This window comes from Mya arenaria, chromosome 15 (genome assembly GCF_026914265.1).
Source record: "Mya arenaria isolate MELC-2E11 chromosome 15, ASM2691426v1".
Lineage (NCBI taxonomy): Eukaryota > Metazoa > Mollusca > Bivalvia > Myida > Myidae > Mya > Mya arenaria.
Window position 1 is genome coordinate 49,434,303 of NC_069136.1, and position 20,384 is coordinate 49,454,686.

Consider the following 20,384-nt stretch of genomic DNA (forward strand, 5'->3'; position numbering starts at 1 on the left):
GTGTGTGCTTTTACAACAATAAATAAACTGGGTAATTAAAATCAAACAGTCTTTCAAAACTATCAATATTTGAATCATTTACGATGACATATGTTGTTGAAATACTTGAATCGAAATTGTATGAAGCAGTAATGACCTAAAACAGTTAAAACATTTATACGACAGATCTAAAGTGCCGTATACTTGGGAGCAATATAAGCGTCCCGGATAAAATTGGAAGCCGTTTTCAAATCTTTGAATGAATTATCTTAAAGTAATAATAACACGGACCTATACACAATATATAATGGTCAATGATAATGATAATAATATAATATAACATAAAAATAACAAAACTATCATAACCATTATTATTATAATTATTATTTTTATGATTAAAAATATTATATTATGAAAAATATTATATTATTTATATAATAATAATAATAATAATAATAATAATAATAATAATAATAATAATAATAATAATCATAATAATAATAATAGTAATAACAATAATAGATCGATCGTCCGGTCAGCCAAGACTTTCTAAAATCAGCGTTGCTGTTCTAATTCTTCTAAAGTTATAATCCTAGTTTTTCTAATTTCGTTATTAACTGCAGTGGTTTTAATCCGTCGTCTGCCCGTATTTCCCTCAAAACCGAAAAATCTGGATGTTACATGGTTACTCAATTAATGGATGGCGGCATTGTTTAAAGTATACCTTCTTTAAAGCGGCTATTTGTAAACAGGTCAGTATTTTGTCCGTTTCAGGTTATCTGTGTGTTCATCAAAGAAGATATTTTTATTTCGTCATTCATTCACTCATAGACACCGAAGCACGGACAGATAACCTTAAAGATTAAAGACAAGATAAAAACCGTTTAGCGAGTATCACTTTTGTTTTAAACTTATTCATTTCAATGGGCCGACAATCATGTTGAACTCTTAAGTTTCAAACTTTTGAAAAGCACCGAAAGGTGAGTCCATAATTAGAAGGATTGCAACTACTAATAAAATACTACAATTACAGGTATAAGCCCTTGGCACGCCCCTGGGAATTCCTATAATTATACCCCTGGACTCACTCAACAGTAAATACTGAGTATTTCAATTTCACTGACATGGAATTAGAGTGCCGGTGTGACCAGATTGCGAATAAAATAGGACAATTGGTTGTAAAGAATTAAAGTGCATCTATTTCGTAAAACTCAAGGCGTTATTAACACGATAATCAACGAGAATGAAATAGCCTGTTAACGAAAGTTCTTCAATTGATATATTGACAAGATAACAAAAGTTAAAAACAAGACGTTAGTTTGTCTGTTCATAGTGCTTACTTTCTCACACAAATAATTATATCGCACAATTTAACTGCTTAAGAATGATAAAAAGGGAAACATCTGTTCATTTTTGAAGATTTTGGACGAAATTAAAATGTATAATATAGACCATAATTGTAAATGTAACAAATAGGTATATAATTAAACAATAATGATTCATTTTTGTGTGCAATTGATCAAAAGTATCGATGATTTTATCCCGTCTCTTATATTTCTTACAAACTATCTGAAGTTGGGGTAGTGTTATAGCCATGGTGTTGACGGAGTTGTGTACAGCCTAGATTGTTATAGGAATGGTGTGGTCGTCGTTGTCTCAAGCCTAGATTTCTAAAGCCATTGTGCGGTGTAAAACCCAGATTGATATAGCCATGGTTTGGACGTCGATGTTTTAATTTTACATTGAAATAGCCATGGTGTGGTCGTCGTGCTAAACTTACATTGTTATAGCCATGGTGAAGTCGTCGTCGTGCTAAACTTACATTGTTATAGCCATGGTGCAGTCATCGTCGTGCTGATCTTACATTGTTATAGCCATGGTGTGGTTTCGTCGTGCTAGTCTTACATTGAAATAGCCATGCTGCAGTCGTCGTCGTGCTATTCTTACATTGTTATAGACATGGTGCAGTCGTCGTCGTGGTAATCTTACATTGTTTTAGCCATGGTCCAGTCGTCGTCGTGGTAATCTTACATTGTTATAGCCATGGTGCAGTCGTCGTTATGGTAATCCTTCATTGTTTTAGCCATGGTGCGATCGTCGTTGTGCTAATCTTACATTGTCATAGTGCAGTCGTCGTTGTGCTAATCTTACATTGTTATAGCCATGGTGCAGTCGTCGTCGTGGTAATCCTTCATTGTTATAGCCATGGTACAGTCGTCGTTGTGCTAATCTTACATTGTTATAGCCATGGTGCGATCGGCGTTGTGCTAATCTTACATTGTTATAGACATAGTGCAGTCGTCGTTGTGGTAATCCTACATTGATTTAGCCATGGTACAGTCGTCGTTGTGGTAATCCTACATTGTAATAGCCATGGTGTAGTCGTCGTCGTGGTAATCCTTCATTGTTATAGCCATGGTGCGGTTGTCGTCGTGGTAATCCTACATTGTTATAGCCATGGTGCAGTCGTCGTCGTGGTCATCCTACATTGTTATAGCCATGGTGTGGTCGTAGTCGTGGTAATCCTACATTGTAATAGCCATGGTACAGTCGTCGTTGTGGTAATCCTACATTGTAATAGCCATGGTACAGTCGTCGTAGTGGTAATCCTTCATTGTGATAGCCATGGTGCAGTCGTCGTCGTGGTAATCCTACATTGTTATAGCCATGATACAGTCGTCGTCGTGGTAATCTTACATTGTTATAGCCATGGTGCGGTCGTCGTTGTGGTAATCCTTCATTGTTATAGCCATGGTACAGTCGTCGTTGTGCTAGTCTTACATTGTTATAGCCATGGTGCAGTTGTCGTCGTGGTAATCCTACATTGTTATAGCCATGGTGCGATCGTCGTTGTGCTAATCTTACATTGTTATAGCCATGGTACAGTCGTCGTCGTGCTAATCTTAAATTGTTTTAGCCATGGTGCGATCGTCGTTGTGGTAATCCTTCATTGTTATAGTCATAGTGCAGTCGACATTGTGCTAATCGTACATTGTTATAGTCATGGTGTGGTCGGCGTTGTGCTAATCGCACATTGTTATAGTCATAGTGCAGTCGGCGTTGTGCTAATCGTACAATGTTATAGTCATAGTGCAGTCGGCGTTGTGCTAATCCTACATTGTTTTAGCCACGGTGCAGTCGGCGTTGTGCTAATCGTACATTGTTATAGTCATAGTGCAGTCGTCGTTGTGCTAATATTACATTGTTATAACCATGGTGCAGTCGGCGTTGTTCTAATCTTACATTGTTATAGCCGTGGTGCAGTCGTCGTTGTGCTAATCTTACATTGTTAAAGCCATGGTGCAGTCGTCGTTGTTCTAATCCTACATTGTTATAGCCATGGTGCAGTCGTCGTTGTGCTAATCCTACATTGTTATAGCCATGGTGCAGTCGGTGTTGTGCTAATCTTACATTGTTATAACCATGGTGCAGTCGGCTTTGTGCTTATTCTACATTGTTATAGCCATGGTGCAGTCGGCGTTGTGCTAATCTTACATTGTTATAACCATGGTGCAGTCGGCGTTGTGCTAATCTTACATTGCTATAACCATGGTGCAGTCGTCGTTGTGCTAATCTTACATTGTTATAACCATGGTGCAGTCGTCGTCGTGCTTATCTTACATTGTTATAGCCACGGTGCAGTCGTCGTTGTGCTAATTATACATTGTTATAGCCACGGTGCAGTCGTCGTCGTGCTAATCGTACATTGTTATTACCATAGTGCAGTCGTCGTCGGGCTAATCTTACATTGTTATAGCCACGGTGCAGTCGTCGTTGTTCTAATCCTACATTGTAATAGTCGTGGTGTGCTCGTCGTCGTGCTAATCGTGAATTGTTAAAGCCATGGTGCAGTCGTCGTCGTGCTAATCTTAAATTGGTATAGCCATCGTCCAGTCGTCGTTGTGGTAATCTTACATTGTTATAGACATGGTGCAGTCTTCGCCGTGCGTCGTGCCAATCCTACATTGTTATAGCCATGGTGCAGTCGTCCTCGTGGTAATCATACATTGTCATAGCCATGGTTCAGTCATCGTTGGGGTAATCCTACATTGGTATGACCATGGTGCAGTCGTCGTCGGGCTAATCTTACATTGTTAGAGCCATGGTGCAGTCGTCGTGGTGTTAATCTGCTAATAATAGCCATGATGTGGTCGTCGTCGTGCTAATCCTTCATTGTAATAGCCATGGTGCAGTCGTCCTCGTGCTAATCCTACATTGTTATAGCCATGGTGCGGTCGTCGTCCTGCTTATCCTGCATTGTAATAGCCATGGTGCAGTCGTCGTTGTGCTTATCCTACATTGTAATAGCCATGGTGCGGTCGTCGTCGTGGTAATCCTACATTGTTATAGCCATGGTGCAGTCGTCGTCGTGATAATCTTATATTGTTTGTAATCATGGTGCAGTCGTCGTGGTGCTCATCCTACATTGTTATAGTCATGGTGCAGTCGTCGTTGTGCTAATATTACATTGTTATAGCCATGGTGCAGTCGTCGTTGTGCTTATCTTACATTGTTATAGCCATGGTGCAGTCGTCGTCGTGCTTATCCTACATTGTTATAGCCATGGTGCAGTCGTCGTTGTGCTAATATTACAATGTTATAGCCACGGTGCAGTCGTCGTTGTGCTAATATTACAATGTTATAGCCATGGTGCAGTCGTCGTCGTGCTAATCGTACATTGTTATAGCCATGGTGCAGTCGTCGTGGTGCTCATCCTACATTGTTATAGCCATGGTGCAGTCGCCGTTGTGCTAATATTACAATGTTATAGCCATGGTGCAGTCGCCGTTGTGCTAATAGTACATTGTTATAGCCATGGTGCAGTCGTCGTTGTGCTAATATAACAATGTTATAGCCATGGTGCAGTCGTCGTCGTGCTAATCGTACATTGTTACAGCCATGATGCAGTCGTCGTTGTGCTAATATTTCATTGTTATAGCCATGATGTAGTCGTCTTCGTGCTAATCTTACATTGTTATAGCCATGGTGTAGTCGTCGTCGTGCTAATCGTACATTGTTATAGCCATGGTGCGGTCGTCGTCGTGCTAATCGTACATTGTTATAGCCACGTTGTAGTCGTCGTCGTGCTAATCGTACATTGTTATAGCCATGGTGTAGTCGTCGTCGTGCTTATCCTACATTGTTATAGCCATGGTGCGGTCGTCTTCGTGGTAATCCTACATTGTTATAGCCATGGTGCAGTCGTCGTCGTGCTAATCGTACATTGTTATAGCCATGGTGTGGTCGTCTTCGTGGTAATCCTACATTGTTATAGCCATGGTGCAGTCGTCGTCGTGCTTATCCTACATTGTTATAGCCATGGTGCGGTCGTCTTCGTGGTAATACTACATTGTTATAGCCATGGTGCAGTCGTCGTTGTGCTAATCTTACATTGTTATAGCCATGGTGTGGTCGTCTTCGTGGTAATCCTACATTGTTATAGCCATGGTGCAGTCGTCGTCGTGCTTATCCTACATTGTTATAGCCATGGTGCAGTCGTCGTTGTGCTAATATTACAATGTTATAGCCATGGTGCAGTCGTCGTCGTGCTAATCGTACATTGTTACAGCCATGATGCAGTCGTCGTTGTGCTAATATTTCATTGTTATAGCCATGATGTAGTCGTCGTCGTGCTAATCTTACATTGTTATAGCCATGGTGTAGTCGTCGTCGTGCTAATCGTACATTGTTATAGCCATGGTGCGGTCGTCGTCGTGCTAATCGTACATTGTTATAGCCACGGTGTAGTCGTCGTCGTGCTAATCGTACATTGTTATAGCCATGGTGTAGTCGTCGTCGTGCTTATCCTACATTGTTATAGCCATGGTGCGGTCGTCTTCGTGGTAATCCTACATTATTATAGCCATGGTGCAGTCGTCGTCGTGCTAATCGTACATTGTTATAGCCATGGTGTGGTCGTCTTCGTGGTAATCCTACATTGTTATAGCCATGGTGCAGTCGTCGTCGTGCTTATCCTACATTGTTATAGCCATGGTGCAGTCGTCGTCGTGCTTATCCTACATTGTTATAGCCATGGTGCGGTCGTCTTCGTGGTAATACTACATTGTTATAGCCATGGTGCAGTCGTCGTTGTGCTAATCTTACATTGTTATAGCCATGGTGTGGTCGTCTTCGTGGTAATCCTACATTGTTATAGCCATGGTGCAGTCGTCGTCGTGCTTATCCTACATTGTTATAGCCATGGTGCAGTCGTCGTCGTGCGTATCCTACATTGTAATAGCCATGGTGTAGTCGTCGTCGTGCTTATCCTACATTGTTATAGCCATGGTGTGGTCGTCTTCGTGGTAATCCTACATTGCTATAGCCATGGTGCAGTCGTCTTCGTGCTTATCCTACATTGTTATAGCCATGGTGCAGTCGTCGTCGTGCTTATCCTACATTGTTATAATCATGGTGCAGTCGTCGTCGTGCTTATCCTACATTGTTATAATCATGGTGCAGTCGTCGTCGTGCTTATCCTACATTGTTATAATCATGGTGCAGTCGTCGTCGTGCTTATCCTACATTGTTATAGCAATGTAGTGGCCTTCTTCGTGTAAAACGATTATCACAACCAACTTGGTACTCATGCCTGCAATTACAATGTCTACATGTGTACCAAGTCCCACCATTCAGATCAATACCATTTTCAGATATTTTCAGGGTTATTACTGAGGCCAAAATAAACTTAGTAATATCCCTTTTAATCACTCAGGTCAAAATATATTTACATAAATGTAGTTACTTCCCTTTTTATCACTCGGATATGTTGAGTAATATTCCCTGTTTAAATGAGAAAAATGGACGAGCGTAGGTATCCGCATACGGTTTTCTTGCTCTTGTTAATAAACGCTGGTTGGAAATTTGTGGATCATATTTCCCACGTATATCTCGAAGGTAATCACTGTATAATAACTCAATTGGAACACAAATCATTTTGCACGCTAATTCACGACCACATTAAACATATATATACGATACCGTGAATAGAAATATTAGACCTATAAAGACATATATTTTGTATAATAATCATTATCTTCTCCATATAGTCCTCCGTACTTTCATTAAAGTTGTATTTTCTCAATTGTAAATCAATTCGATTGGGGTTTTCCGTACTACCAAGATAAAAATCAGGACATGTAAATCACATTTTATAGGTGATTCACATCTGTGTCCACACAATTTAACAAGAAAAGCAAGAAATTAACAATAATTTCTAAATAGTTTTCATTTATATTTATCATTTATTGTAATGACAAAGCGATAATTTTTCCTATCTGAATTCCTTCATAACAAGACCTTTCCCATTTAAAAATGTTTTATGAATGAATATACTATTTGAAAGTGAAATTTATGTGATACTAAATTAGAAAGCTCGCACACGTATGAAATAAATGTCACTACGTCGAATGAACCATAACGTGACTAACAATTTAAAGGCACAATATGTCGATCCTTTGGTAGATGAAAAGAAAGAGTTAATCCCTCACGAACTTTATACGAGAATATTGTTAAAACCCGTATTTGGATGGTCTGAAAACATCCCATTGAAGACTTCTATCACGTCTAGGACGGAAAGATCAACATACTCATACTTCGGTTTATGTGACATGTGGAATACCTAACAGCGAAATTTCAATATTTGAAAGCAAAAACGCTTATGCATAGAATACACGGGGACGCAGCAATTAAGACATTTAGTAAACGTTTTTGATAGAGGACTCATAAATCCCATTACCTTATAACTATACAGTCAAACCCCGTCGGCTCGAACTCACTTGACTCGAATTACTCGTTGGCTCGAACTAGATGTAAAGGACCGAATACTTTAAACTGAAGGTAAGCGTTCCCACTTAGCTCGAGTTTTTCGAGGCTCGAGGTATTTGCGCCGGTCCCTGGGAGATCGAGCCAACACGGTTCGAATGTATATATTAAAGATATGGGAGCGGTGTGCGGCGCGTCCAATCTTAAACCTTATATCCGGCCAAACATTTTATTTAATGAATAATTATTATTTTCATCATTTGAACAAACGAAAATGTATGACCTTGAAATATGTCTCTTTTAAATAATAACCATACCGTGAACGATAAAATATATTTTGTAAGTCGGGTATTTATACACATTAATATCGTATTATTAACATCAATTACAATACATTTAACTGGACAAACAAAAATATGTGGTATCTTGTTTAACAGAGTATAATAGCATCTTTATCAGGTAATGGTAAGGTCGTATAACCATTTATTTCGTGTAAGTACATACTACCAACCTTTTAACCATTTTAATGGTCTTCATACTACTGTGTGAAACTACCAACTAAGTGGCCCAGTCACTGTTTATATCTACCGGTTCACCTGATTAAAATAACAAATGGCGGACTGCTGATTTACTGAATTAAATGTTTTGTCAAATTTGAAGTATCTGCCTTCTCATTGGATAAAAACAACGGCTGACCACTTACACCAGCAGAATACATAACATATGACTACTTCGCTGGTAAATATGGTATTAAACATTAGAAAACAAGATTTTATTAGTATTCCATTCTTTACATAAAAGGACATACAAATTCCTTTGCAATAAAGCTGTCAAAAGATACAATGAAATAAATATGGATCGTTCACATGTGTGGTCCTACCTCTCACAATAAGTAAACCATTAAACGTTTTAATATTATTGCCCGCATTTCCACCACTTTGATCCCCTCGTTTATCTGATAAGCCCCGGGGCTTTGTACAAGCAAGTACTACCGCTTTAGTGATGGGAAGCATTTAAGACTTCAGTTAACTGGAGACTTACCAACTGAGATCAAACCCTATAACAGCTTTCATATAAGAGCACTGCATTGTAAATTGATTTATTACAAAGTAATTTGTATACAGATAAAAAGCAATTTAAATTAAATACCTAATAATGCATTCCAAACTTAACTTTCAAGAGGTAATTGAGTGGTTGCGAAACATAACGTTACGTGTATATGTGAACTTCTTTTTGTGTACTACGTAATCAATGTACAGTCCAAACTCGAAGTCTTCGAGACTGAGGAAAATAATTCGAGATAAAGAGCGTTCGACATATCCGAAATACAAAAATATAGCACCAAACCCAGCATATTTAATTCAGAATTATGTCTGATGTTTACATCCGCAATTGAATTGATCTTGAAATAAATTTCTCTCTTGAAACAGCAGACCCATTATTGAAAATAAAAATTGAATTATTTATGCAAACTGTACTCGTTTTAAATGACATGTACAATAGCACGAGGAAACTGATTTTTTATTCAAGTATCATTGAGCCTACAAGTATGTGTTTAATGGGGATTTTCACAAACGACCTTTAAACCGAGCTGCAATTTCTACACGTACAAGCACACGTACAGGTCTGGTTTAGCAGCCTCTCCATCGACTACAAACTTAACACCATAAGAAAGGCAAAGCATAATTATACTACAGCGTATTACGTTTATTCTAGTATTTTGGATAAAAGTTTGCAATACATTAATACAAACTTATATAATATACATGTACACTACTAGTAGTCCATTGACATGATTTGTCCCCGTACCCTAACGTGAGGTAATGGACAGAACCTATTCTAGCAACACAGATGATCATCTAATTGCCAAACGACAAAAACAATACAATTTTTGTCTTCATAATATTAGCCTACAAATTGTCATCGGCGTATCTAGTCATCATTATCTCATGTTGATATGTACTAAGTATATTTCCGCCTTTTGATTGGTCGAGGGACTGTCACGTGAGAAACCTTAAAAAGTCGTATACACCATTCCAAAAGTGATACTGTTGTGATACTGTTGTAATCAAATATGTATGCGTAATAGGATGTTACACCATTTCCATTGTATGGTATGATAAGCGACCGGAAGTTAACGTGAGTGGGGCTTTTTTCTAAGTATAGTGTTTTCGGGCGTTCTGCATAAAATATGATGCACACCGATTCTCTAGAATGATTATTACGAAAAGCATATAAAAGAACACTTACAGGCTGTTGATATCGGTGTATATCCCCCACCCCCACAAAAAGGGCTATTCACCTTGACCTATGGTGAAGGAGTGAATAGCCCTTTTTTATCGTCCACAAAACGGGATACACACCTCACCATCAGTCAATAACTGTAATTGCATGTAGAAGTAACAGTGGCATTGGCCTTGATGTTACACTATTTAAATAACATCCCAAGCTACAACCTCCTACCGAATTTAAGAAGAATTCAAAATAATCCTGTTTCTTTCGTTTTACTTGTTGTATGGTCCCAGATTGGGCAAACGATTGCTTTCGTCACGATAAAAGAAGTCAGTCTGAGGAACACCAAACGAGAGGCACACACCACCAAAAGACAACAGACGCGAGGCACACACCGCCACAAGACAACAGACAAATACCAAACGCGAGGCACACAACACCACAAAACAACAGACAAATACCAAACGCGAGGCACACAAGACCACAAGACAACAGACGCGAGGCACACCCCACCACAAGACAACAAACAAATACCAAACGCGAGGCACACAGCACCACAAAACAACAAACAAATACCAAACGCGAGGCACACAGCACCACAAAACAACAAACAAATACAAAACGCGAGGCACACAACACCACAAAACAACAAACAAATACCAAACGCGAGGCACACAACACCACAAAACAACAAACAAATACCAAACGCGAGGCACACAACACCACAAAACAACAAACAAATACCAAACGCGAGGCACACACCACCACAAAACAACAAAAAATACAAAACGCGTGGCACACACCACCGCAAGACAATACACAAATACCAAACGCGAGGCACACACCACCACAAGATAACAAACAAATACGAAACGCGAGGCTCACACCAACACAAGACAACAAACAAATACCAAACGCGAGGCACACACCACCACAAAACAACAAAAAATACCAAACGCGTGGCACACACCACCACAAGACAATACACAAATACCAAACGCGAGGCACACACCACCACAAGATAACAAACAAATACGAAACGCGAGGCTCACACCAACACAAGACAACAAACAAATACCAAACGCGAGGCACACACCACCACAAAATACCAAAAAATACCAAACGCGAGGCACACACCACCACAAGACAATAAACAAATACCAAACGCGAGGCACACAACACCACAAAATACCAAAAAATACCAAACGCGAGGCACACACCACCACAAGACAATAAACAAATACCAAACGCGAGGCACACAACACCACAAGATAACAAACAAATACCAAACACGAGGCACACACCAACACAAGACAACAAACAAATACCAAACGCGTGGCACACACCAACACAAGACAACAAACAAATACCAAACGCGAGGCACACAACACCACAAAACAACAAACAAATACCAAACGCGAGGCACACAACACCACAAGACAACAGACAAATACCAAACGCGAGGCACACACCAACACAAAACAACAAACATATACCAAACGCGAGGCACACACCACCACAAAACAACAGACAAATACCAAACGCGAGGCACACAACACCACAAAACAACAAACAAATACCAAACGCGAGGCACACAACACCACAAGACCATATTTTATACACGAATTTCAAATATTGTAATTGGTAAATATTAGAGTCGACGTCTGTTACATAACGTGACTTCAACTGCCACCAGACAACGGCACTTTTAGCGGTCAATAATAGTTACTTCGCTTGTTTGCAGAGGGAACATCGAACTATGGATCATAAACGACTGTACCCAGTCACGTAGACCGACACAATATGTTCTATGAAAACAAATGCATGTATTTGCCGTCAGACCTGCTCTACATGATATGAAGCTAAAGTGAATTGTGGTAAATCCTCGACTGTCATTGGCCAACAAATAAGTATAAACACCAAGAGACCTGCATGTTATAATAGGTTACAGAAACTTGCGAGATGGCATGGGCACTTGTTGCCAGTAAAAATATGGACTCCACCGTACAGTTAAAATAATTATACACAGTTGTCAACATGTTTGACGAATGAGATTATGGTCTTGAAATCTAGTGTTACTGTATTTTAACCCCGAAAGTTTACCAAAACAGAGTTGTTCACCACACTATCTTAATTATGAAGACTGGCGAAATATTTCAAATAGACGCATAGTGTAAATTCCTCATTAAATCTTGAATTTCGATTCTAATTGAAGTTATATAATTAGCAGATCGTTATTATAAAAGTTTGAGTTACCAATTGTACGTGATATATACGGTTACATCAATATTTGTACATAATTTGGGCCCGTTTAATATGAAATGCAGCCAGAAGAAACCAAAGCTTAGTAAAGTAATTTGGCATAGCATTTCAAAAGACCACACCTTTTATACTCTTTTAAATATTCGAATTACTACATGCTAATTGAATCATGAGATCCCTTTGATATTCAAAATCTTAGTTCTTGACACATTTAAGAGCAGGTTAATTTTATATCTTTATCATCAACAAGTTTATATTGAAAATGATTAGATCGTATTTGATGAACATTGGCAGATGTATTCAAATTTGTGCAAATTATGTATTGAAATATAAAGGAATTCTAAACGACAATTAAAGATGCACTCTTATTAAGTTTAATGCACAAACACGCTTAAGGTGTCGATTTCACACTGCGATTTATAAGACATAGTTTATGTCAACTAGTTTCTACAATGAATTTTGAAATATACAAAGTTGCTTAGAGATATACATGATATCATGTCATTCTTTGCAAATAAATTAAGATAAATCATAACCATAAATGATTGTGATCGCTTTTTTTCTGCTCCGCTGGACAAAAACATCTATTGATACTGCGGTAACTATTTCTCACCCTTTATCACCTTCGTTACTCATGGATTTACAATTGTTGAATGTTCTTTATCGCCAACCTCATATGATCCCAGCCGGTTAGCCCTTTATACAAAATAGCCCGTAAAGTTCTACAAAATTACTGAAAAGGACATTGAGCCCAGATGATGCACTGTCTTTGGTCAAACTAAATCTGAAACGTCTTAGTAAAAAAGGAAGATCTGTCTTCAAATATGAATATGGACAGGCAGGATTCATGCCTTTGCCAGCACGAATTCGTAAAAGCAAGACAATAATCAAACAGAATTGGAACGAGTCATGCAAATTATACGAATTGATTTTGAGCAACCGGAGTAAGACATTCAAGTGTTATCTGCTTCATGGAACAGTACACACATATAAAGAGGGATTTCTGGCGTCCGGAGTTATTAGCCAATGCAGGAGAGCAAAAACAAATAATAAAGGAAAAACATATTCAAACTGTATCAAGGTCAATGTAAAGGCAAGCGAGAAGACGCAGACATGTGTGTCAAGTAGGATAACAGCAGAATAGAAACATATACTAGCGGATCAAGTTGGCGACCGCGCATCTGCTTTAAATTGTTTAAGTGAAATGGCATGCGTCCATAACACTAGAAAGCATACTATAATACTGAAATGTGAAAACATTGTCACGGGGTTGGACCCCTCAATCCCAGATAACACTTAAACCGTATATATGTTTATGTTACGGACTGGAGGGTGCGCATGTCCGCAATACACCCCCACGATGAGCCACCTCTAACTTAAATTCCTAGTAACTCAAGAACAATGTCCATCTCCGGGACGGCCCGTCTCACCAAACAAAACAAATTGTGTAATTGACGGAGCAGTAAAACTAACCTATGACACACACACGAGTAACATACAACTTCACAAAGGAGAGAGCAGTTGCATACCGATGCAGGGACTTATCATTAACGCACATAGTCTTGATAGCACTTCGCCAGAATCTTAAAAGCACCTGTCTCAACCACTGCGTTGATTATTCAATTGAACAAGACATATCCGATCAAGAAAAATTCCAATGAAAATATTTGACGGAACTTTTTAGAGAGTGAGCACGGCAGAGATAACCTCCAATCATTGTCGTTTCATCGTATTTTATTATTTCTAATGTACAGTCGAAACTCGTTATGTCGACTTCATCGGTTCGTCGAGATAACGAACATTCGACACATCCGAAATTCAAAAATATGGCACCAAACCCAACACATTTGAGTCCGAATTATGTCTAAATGTTTAAATCCGCAATTGAAACGATATTGTAATATATTTCCGTCGTGAAAACAGCAAACTTATTATTGAAAATAAAACAATGAATTATTTATGTCCATTTAATTTAATTTACGTTCATTGATTTGTATGTTTCGAGTTAATAGGCGGCATTTTATGGTAATGGGTCAGTCAGTCGACCATGCAACACTTTCTTGATAAACATGGAGATACCTGATTGACCTTTAAATTTAAGATTGACACGGCCATGGAGATTACTTAAGCAACTCCACAGGCCTGGTTATACTCGGAGGTCAGCTTAATAGACAGCATTGCGTACCTAGGCAGGACTGGAAGCAAGATATTGTGACTCCATGGAAGAATGAAGTACGCCTTCTCCACACACCATCACCAAGAACATTCATGTTAAGCAAAAGCCATGAAGTGTACGTCAATATCACATTGAAGACGCGTTCAGTGAAAACGAGATGGAATGCCAAGGACACGAATATGGTAATCTTTTTCTTATAATCACATCACCTCCATCAATCAACAAGTCAAGGAAAACGATTTGGACAAGCACAACGTTCAAACGATTATCGCGATGTTGTTTATACTCATAAGGATACAAAGACAAAGAGACAACAAACATAATATATACGAGACAACAACCACACTCTAGTCCAAATACATATTAGAAGGTGCCTATCAAATAAATGTTCTGGAATACCGAATTGGGACGACCTTAAAAGCATATTGGACAGTCATTTATAATAGAAGGAAGTACTCTTTAAGTCCCTATGTCAGTCTATACGATATGTGCAAACTCGTAGCGTTTAAATGCGAAACGCTTCAAACCTTCGAAAGCATTGAATTGACCGGTCGCCAAAGCAATTTTTAACTTGTCGAGATCATAAGGCGGACTTTTTATCAGTTATTCGCTTGCATAATATAACCATGTGCTTAAACTTATTTGAAAATTGTGATCGCATTTTGTTCAACAATATGTTTGATTTACAACTGACGACTAATGAATTACAAGGAATGTACTCGCCTTTAGGGTTTGCTTTTTTTTAATCCGAGAAGAGCAAGAATGTTTCTTTTTGCAAACAGCTAGCTCAACATTGCACTGGAAGGACTTTCATTTGCGTTGTAACGTTTACGAGGTAACTAAGGAAATAGAAATGGCAAACGTTATCGCTTAGTACAATCAACCATCTCGACCCAGGGGAAGATTACTTGGAAAGCGTTGGCGATGATTTGCTAGTTTTGAAACAATGTTGCTCTTTTATTATCATTTTATTTCAGTTTTGTCGTAACTTATACAGTTCCGGATGCCTATTTTACAAAAAAACACGAAATAAGGGAGTCTAAATTACCAGTTTAATGGCGCACGGTAATTAGTAGTAACTTGCCGTGAAATCAGGTCTGATCAAGTGGTATAGATTGACGCCATGCTTGAACTAATAACTTTCTAGAAAGAACTCCCTGCTCTTGAACATATATAATTTGAAGTAATTGTCGGTTGGGTATGCCCGTGTTCAATTCCAAATATATATTCCTTAATAGCATGAAAAGATTGTCAGAAATAAGATATTCGACGTAAAGGACATTGAAGTATCTTTAAATGAGTTGATATATTCTATAATTGTTATTCCATTTTAACGTTTGAAAGCGGAACTGGGGGGGATTGTTTTTGCGTAGACATTGTCAGATATTTTACACCAAAATAATCTAAACCAGGACCATTTGTTTATCAGCCTTTATACACTGAAATAAGTTGCCAAGCTGTCGAATACCGTGTAAACGGTTCCCTATTTCGACATTTATGAGTTTTAAAGTCAGGGAAACACAAGATTTGTTGGGATCTGGTATCTTGCGAGCGGCATTCCGCCCATGACTGTCACGTGTAACTGTCACGTGGTAACAGGAATGATTGCGGTACCCCACCCACGTGGCAGGGGGGCGCTGATATCGAACGTGACAGTAATGGCCGCCAGGTGCAACTGACAAATAAAACGAGGAAGTGTCTAGTCATGTTCAATTTTTCTGATTCTTGAACGAATCAAATCATTCATACAACGTATAAAATACATGGCCAGTTCAGTGGATTACTAGTTTCATGAGCATAAACGATACGTCTATTGCTTTTGGTCACGTTGTGAGGTTTGATGGAAGCATTATCATCAAGATGAGCATCAATGTCATCGCCGGGCAACTGCCAACTTCGCCGTATGCAATATTAAAATAATTTGACGACGCTGTTTGTGTGAAAAGTTAAGAAGTATGCACACTTTAACAATAAAGATTAAATACACTTAAGAGTTCAATCAAGAGTCAGTCAGAATTGTGTGAATATTTACGGATTAAGACTAATAAGAATGATCGTTTATAATCAAAGGATAAGTATGCAGACCAAAAACAGTATTATCGTGTCACTAGCAAAGTATTTGCCCACCAAATAAAACATGCAACTAAAATGCAATAAGATTTCATGTAACAGCAAACTTCAAGCTCAATAGTTAAACATATCGCTCTACATGTACGACTTAAATCAGTCCTGCTATCAATGAATAATTGTTCAATCATTTTTCTTTCCAAATGGGTGGACCAAGCATGCGCCATTTTGAAATCGCGGAACTCTAGTATTACAATGTTGGTGTACACTTACATATGTTGTAACAGTGTGACCTTTCAAACAGTACCTTCATAAATAAAGCCATTTTGAAATTGACCATTATCAACCACTATCATGTGTTATGGAGGCTATATTTATGCCTTTGGAAACGCTACCTGAAATAGTAAAGTTATTAACTATGTCAAGAAACATGGTAAATATAACACACTACAAACTACATACTATACTGCAAACAAAACTTAAATATTCATACGATGAAATGGCAACGCATCTTCGATAAGAACTATCTGTCTCCTAGGTTCCTGGGACGACATGTAGTTCAGCTAACTCTAATTTCATCACTTACATCTGTTTGTCCTATTTCAATCATATATATCTATTGCACCTTTTTCAAATCGTCTACATCTGCTGACGCTTTTTCAAATATTACTACGACTTATCCTATTTTAGTCAATAACATTAACTTACCCTATTTTAATCATTTGAATTAGCTGGCCATATTTAAATCATCTAAATCTCCTGACCATATTTCAATCATCTAAATCTGCTGACCATATTTCAATCTTATACATTAGCTGACCATAATTATTTTAATCATCTAAATCTGCTGACCATATTTCAATCATCTAAATCTCCTGACCATATTTCAATCATCTACATCCGCTGACCATATTTCAATCATCTACATCCGCTGACCATACTTCAATCATCTACATCCGCTGACCATATTTCAATCATCTAAATCCATTGACCATATTTCAATTATCTACATCCACTGACCATATTTCAATTATCTACATCCGCTGACCATATTTCAATTATCTACATCCGCTGACCATATTTCAATTATCTACACCCGCTGACCCTTATGTTGATCATCAATCTCAATCATTTACATTGGGCACAGTAGGTACTTGTTTTCCTGTACATTTCCTTCACAATTTGTTTTTAGTTAATAGTGGAAATGATTTCTCTATGTACGCATTTTGCCGAAGGTAGTTTTAGAGGCCAAAACATTCAAACAAATGCAATTTCAAACACAACATACTAAATTCATACAGGCTTGCACCTTGCATTGGTTCGAAGTGATTATCACGGTATCAGTGCAGTTGGTTATTATTTCGAACAAACATTTCCATAACACGTTCATTATCCGTTGTATATTAAAATAGCTCTGATGTTGTGCATGATAAGCAGGTGTTCTTTTATTCGAGTCCTCATTGAGGCAGTCACTATTTTGCTGTATTATTTCCTATTTTGGTACTGCTAGCTTCATGACAAGTCTATTTTTCATGCATTTTCTGTTGTTTCCTTTCTTCTTACGCATCAATTAAAAACTATTTGATATTTTGCTTCCGTATTTTTTATTGCAGGACTTTTTGAGCAAATGTTGCCGTTTAATATTTGAGAAATTTAATCGACATGTATGAAATTGAGAAAACTAAAAGAAACTGAAAGTTATCTAATTGGAAACTATGTCTATGTCGATCAAACCATGGCTTATCTTCTTGAGGACTTAACTTGTTTCTTCATGTTGAGCCTTTTTGACTAAAGTATGTATACTTATTGGATATTGTTATTGAGCAAAATTATGTTTGGGAATTGTTGAAGCAAAAATGTTTTTTGGCAGTTGGGAAGTAGCCATAGTTTGGCTTCAATTTAATAAATAAGGTGAAAAGGTCTCAATGACACGTACATGTGAATTGTCCCTTTAAGACGCTCGTTTTTGTAAGCATCTGTGTTATTCTTGCTTTATCGTGTCTGGGCTTTGTTTACCGCCTGTTTACTATAACGAGTTATCAGCGATGTAACATCACATTTCAATTATCCTAGAGGTCGTAAAATTTCACTTGTGTTTTATTTGCATACTAACAATGGGTGTTTGCTTTTTGCTTTCAATATCAATAAAGTGTTCATTAAGCATGTTGAAAACTACCGAGGTTTTCATCGCCGGAAGTCTTTGTCACCGCACTTGACGAGCAAATTAATGGATGTATTAGATGTTAATAAATACGCATAATATTACGACCTATAAATTGTCCATTTCTCACTTTTATAAGAATACATTTTTTTTGTAAAATATTAAAATGCAATGCGACTTTACAATGCCATGTAAATTCTCAAACTCTAGAATATATGGAATATAGGAGACATATGCTTGTTTGTGGTTTTTGGCCAATAATATATTCATTTCTTCTTAATAATTCTTTTCTTGCACAAGATATTATTGTTTTTTTTTTGTAAACGAATACAATTAGTAGTTAATTAAAACATTAGAACATCACGTATAAAATGTGTCAGTTTGGAAGCCAAAATGTGTTACCTTCTATAGATAATGTAAAATAAACATAACATTTTACGTTTCAAAATACAGAATCGTTATGTACTTACTTAAAAACAGTAGTGTATATCCTTTTTTCACAGATTTTCACTTCTGTTATTTCATGTAGAGCTTAAGGTTTTAAACGCCTGATATAATATCTTGAATTGTTGAACTTTTGTAACTCTTCCCTTCAACTGCAGCAAATCTGTCGTAAGTAAAATCCAACGCAATGATTGTTCAGCGCACAATAAATAAAAGATTAGACAAGCATCTTACTCCTAAATTCACCCTGTCATCGAAAAATACTTCATTTGGACGTATCTAGCTAATTTTAAACTTGCGCAATTTCGCCTTTCAAACTCAATAAGATATAACTAAAATATCTGCAACTTGGGTAATTGTTATATATTTCGGCTAGTTTTCACATTTGAATTAATTGATTTGTTAATAATAACTATATTATTGACAAATTATTAAACAGTTAATGACGAATTCAAAGATTTTAAAGAAGTTATTTACAATTTGATGCCGAAACATAAATTTGAAGACGCAAGTACATCGTTTATTTTTATCATAACATGGAAAATACACACACCTGAAATGTTGGTATCATTGTTAAAACCTTTGATGGTATTTTGTCCAAGTGATTATAACTAGGAAAAATGTACATCTATCGTTTATAGATGCTCTAAGTGAATGTTACAATGTCTGTTACAAATGTGAACAAAACGAGAAAGATCAATTTAGGTTTGACTTTGTTTGTATTCAAGCATAGCAATGATAATACCGACGATGACACGGGAGATAACTGCAAGTGTTATCTGTACATAGTCGTCCATGAGTAATATATTGTTGGACTATTTTTTACCACCGCCTGTTTTTGAGTCATTTCTCATGTTTTTCAATGCAATATATATATATATATGTATATATAATTGAGGAGAAAGCCATTGGCTTGTATGAAAACTCTTTTCTATTTTCTGTTAAAATACTATGGATAAATGAATTAAATCCAGCGAAAACGTATATACTGTGTTAATTGGTATATCGATAGTTATAGAAAATTAAATAATGAATAATTGAATATGTTAAACATATGAAAAACTATATATGTCAGTATGTACCTGGTTGGAGAGATAAAAAGTAAAATTTAAGAAGCTAATCCATATGACAAAGATAGTTGGGGATACAGAAGGATACTTGTACAATTGAAGTTCGACAATCATGTTACTAAATTACATATTCATTATACAAAATGTATGTGATTGCGTTGCAAATGTACTGTAGTAGCCTGCATAAGTATTTCGAGTTGAAGTAACATGAAGGGGCTCTGTTTGTTAT

General features: G+C 37.3%; 1 protein-coding gene across 1 annotated transcript in view; it reads right to left on the bottom strand.

The window, feature by feature from the left end:
• The window catches only part of LOC128219560 (protein Wnt-11b-2-like), a 50,166-nt gene extending 30,975 nt beyond the window's left edge, over positions 1–19,191 (bottom strand). The window contains exon 1 of the mRNA XM_052927380.1: positions 19,112–19,191. The gene's annotated coding sequence lies outside the window, so the exon portion shown is untranslated. The remainder of the gene's footprint in view (positions 1–19,111) is intronic.
• Positions 19,192–20,384: the final 1,193 nt, after the last annotated feature.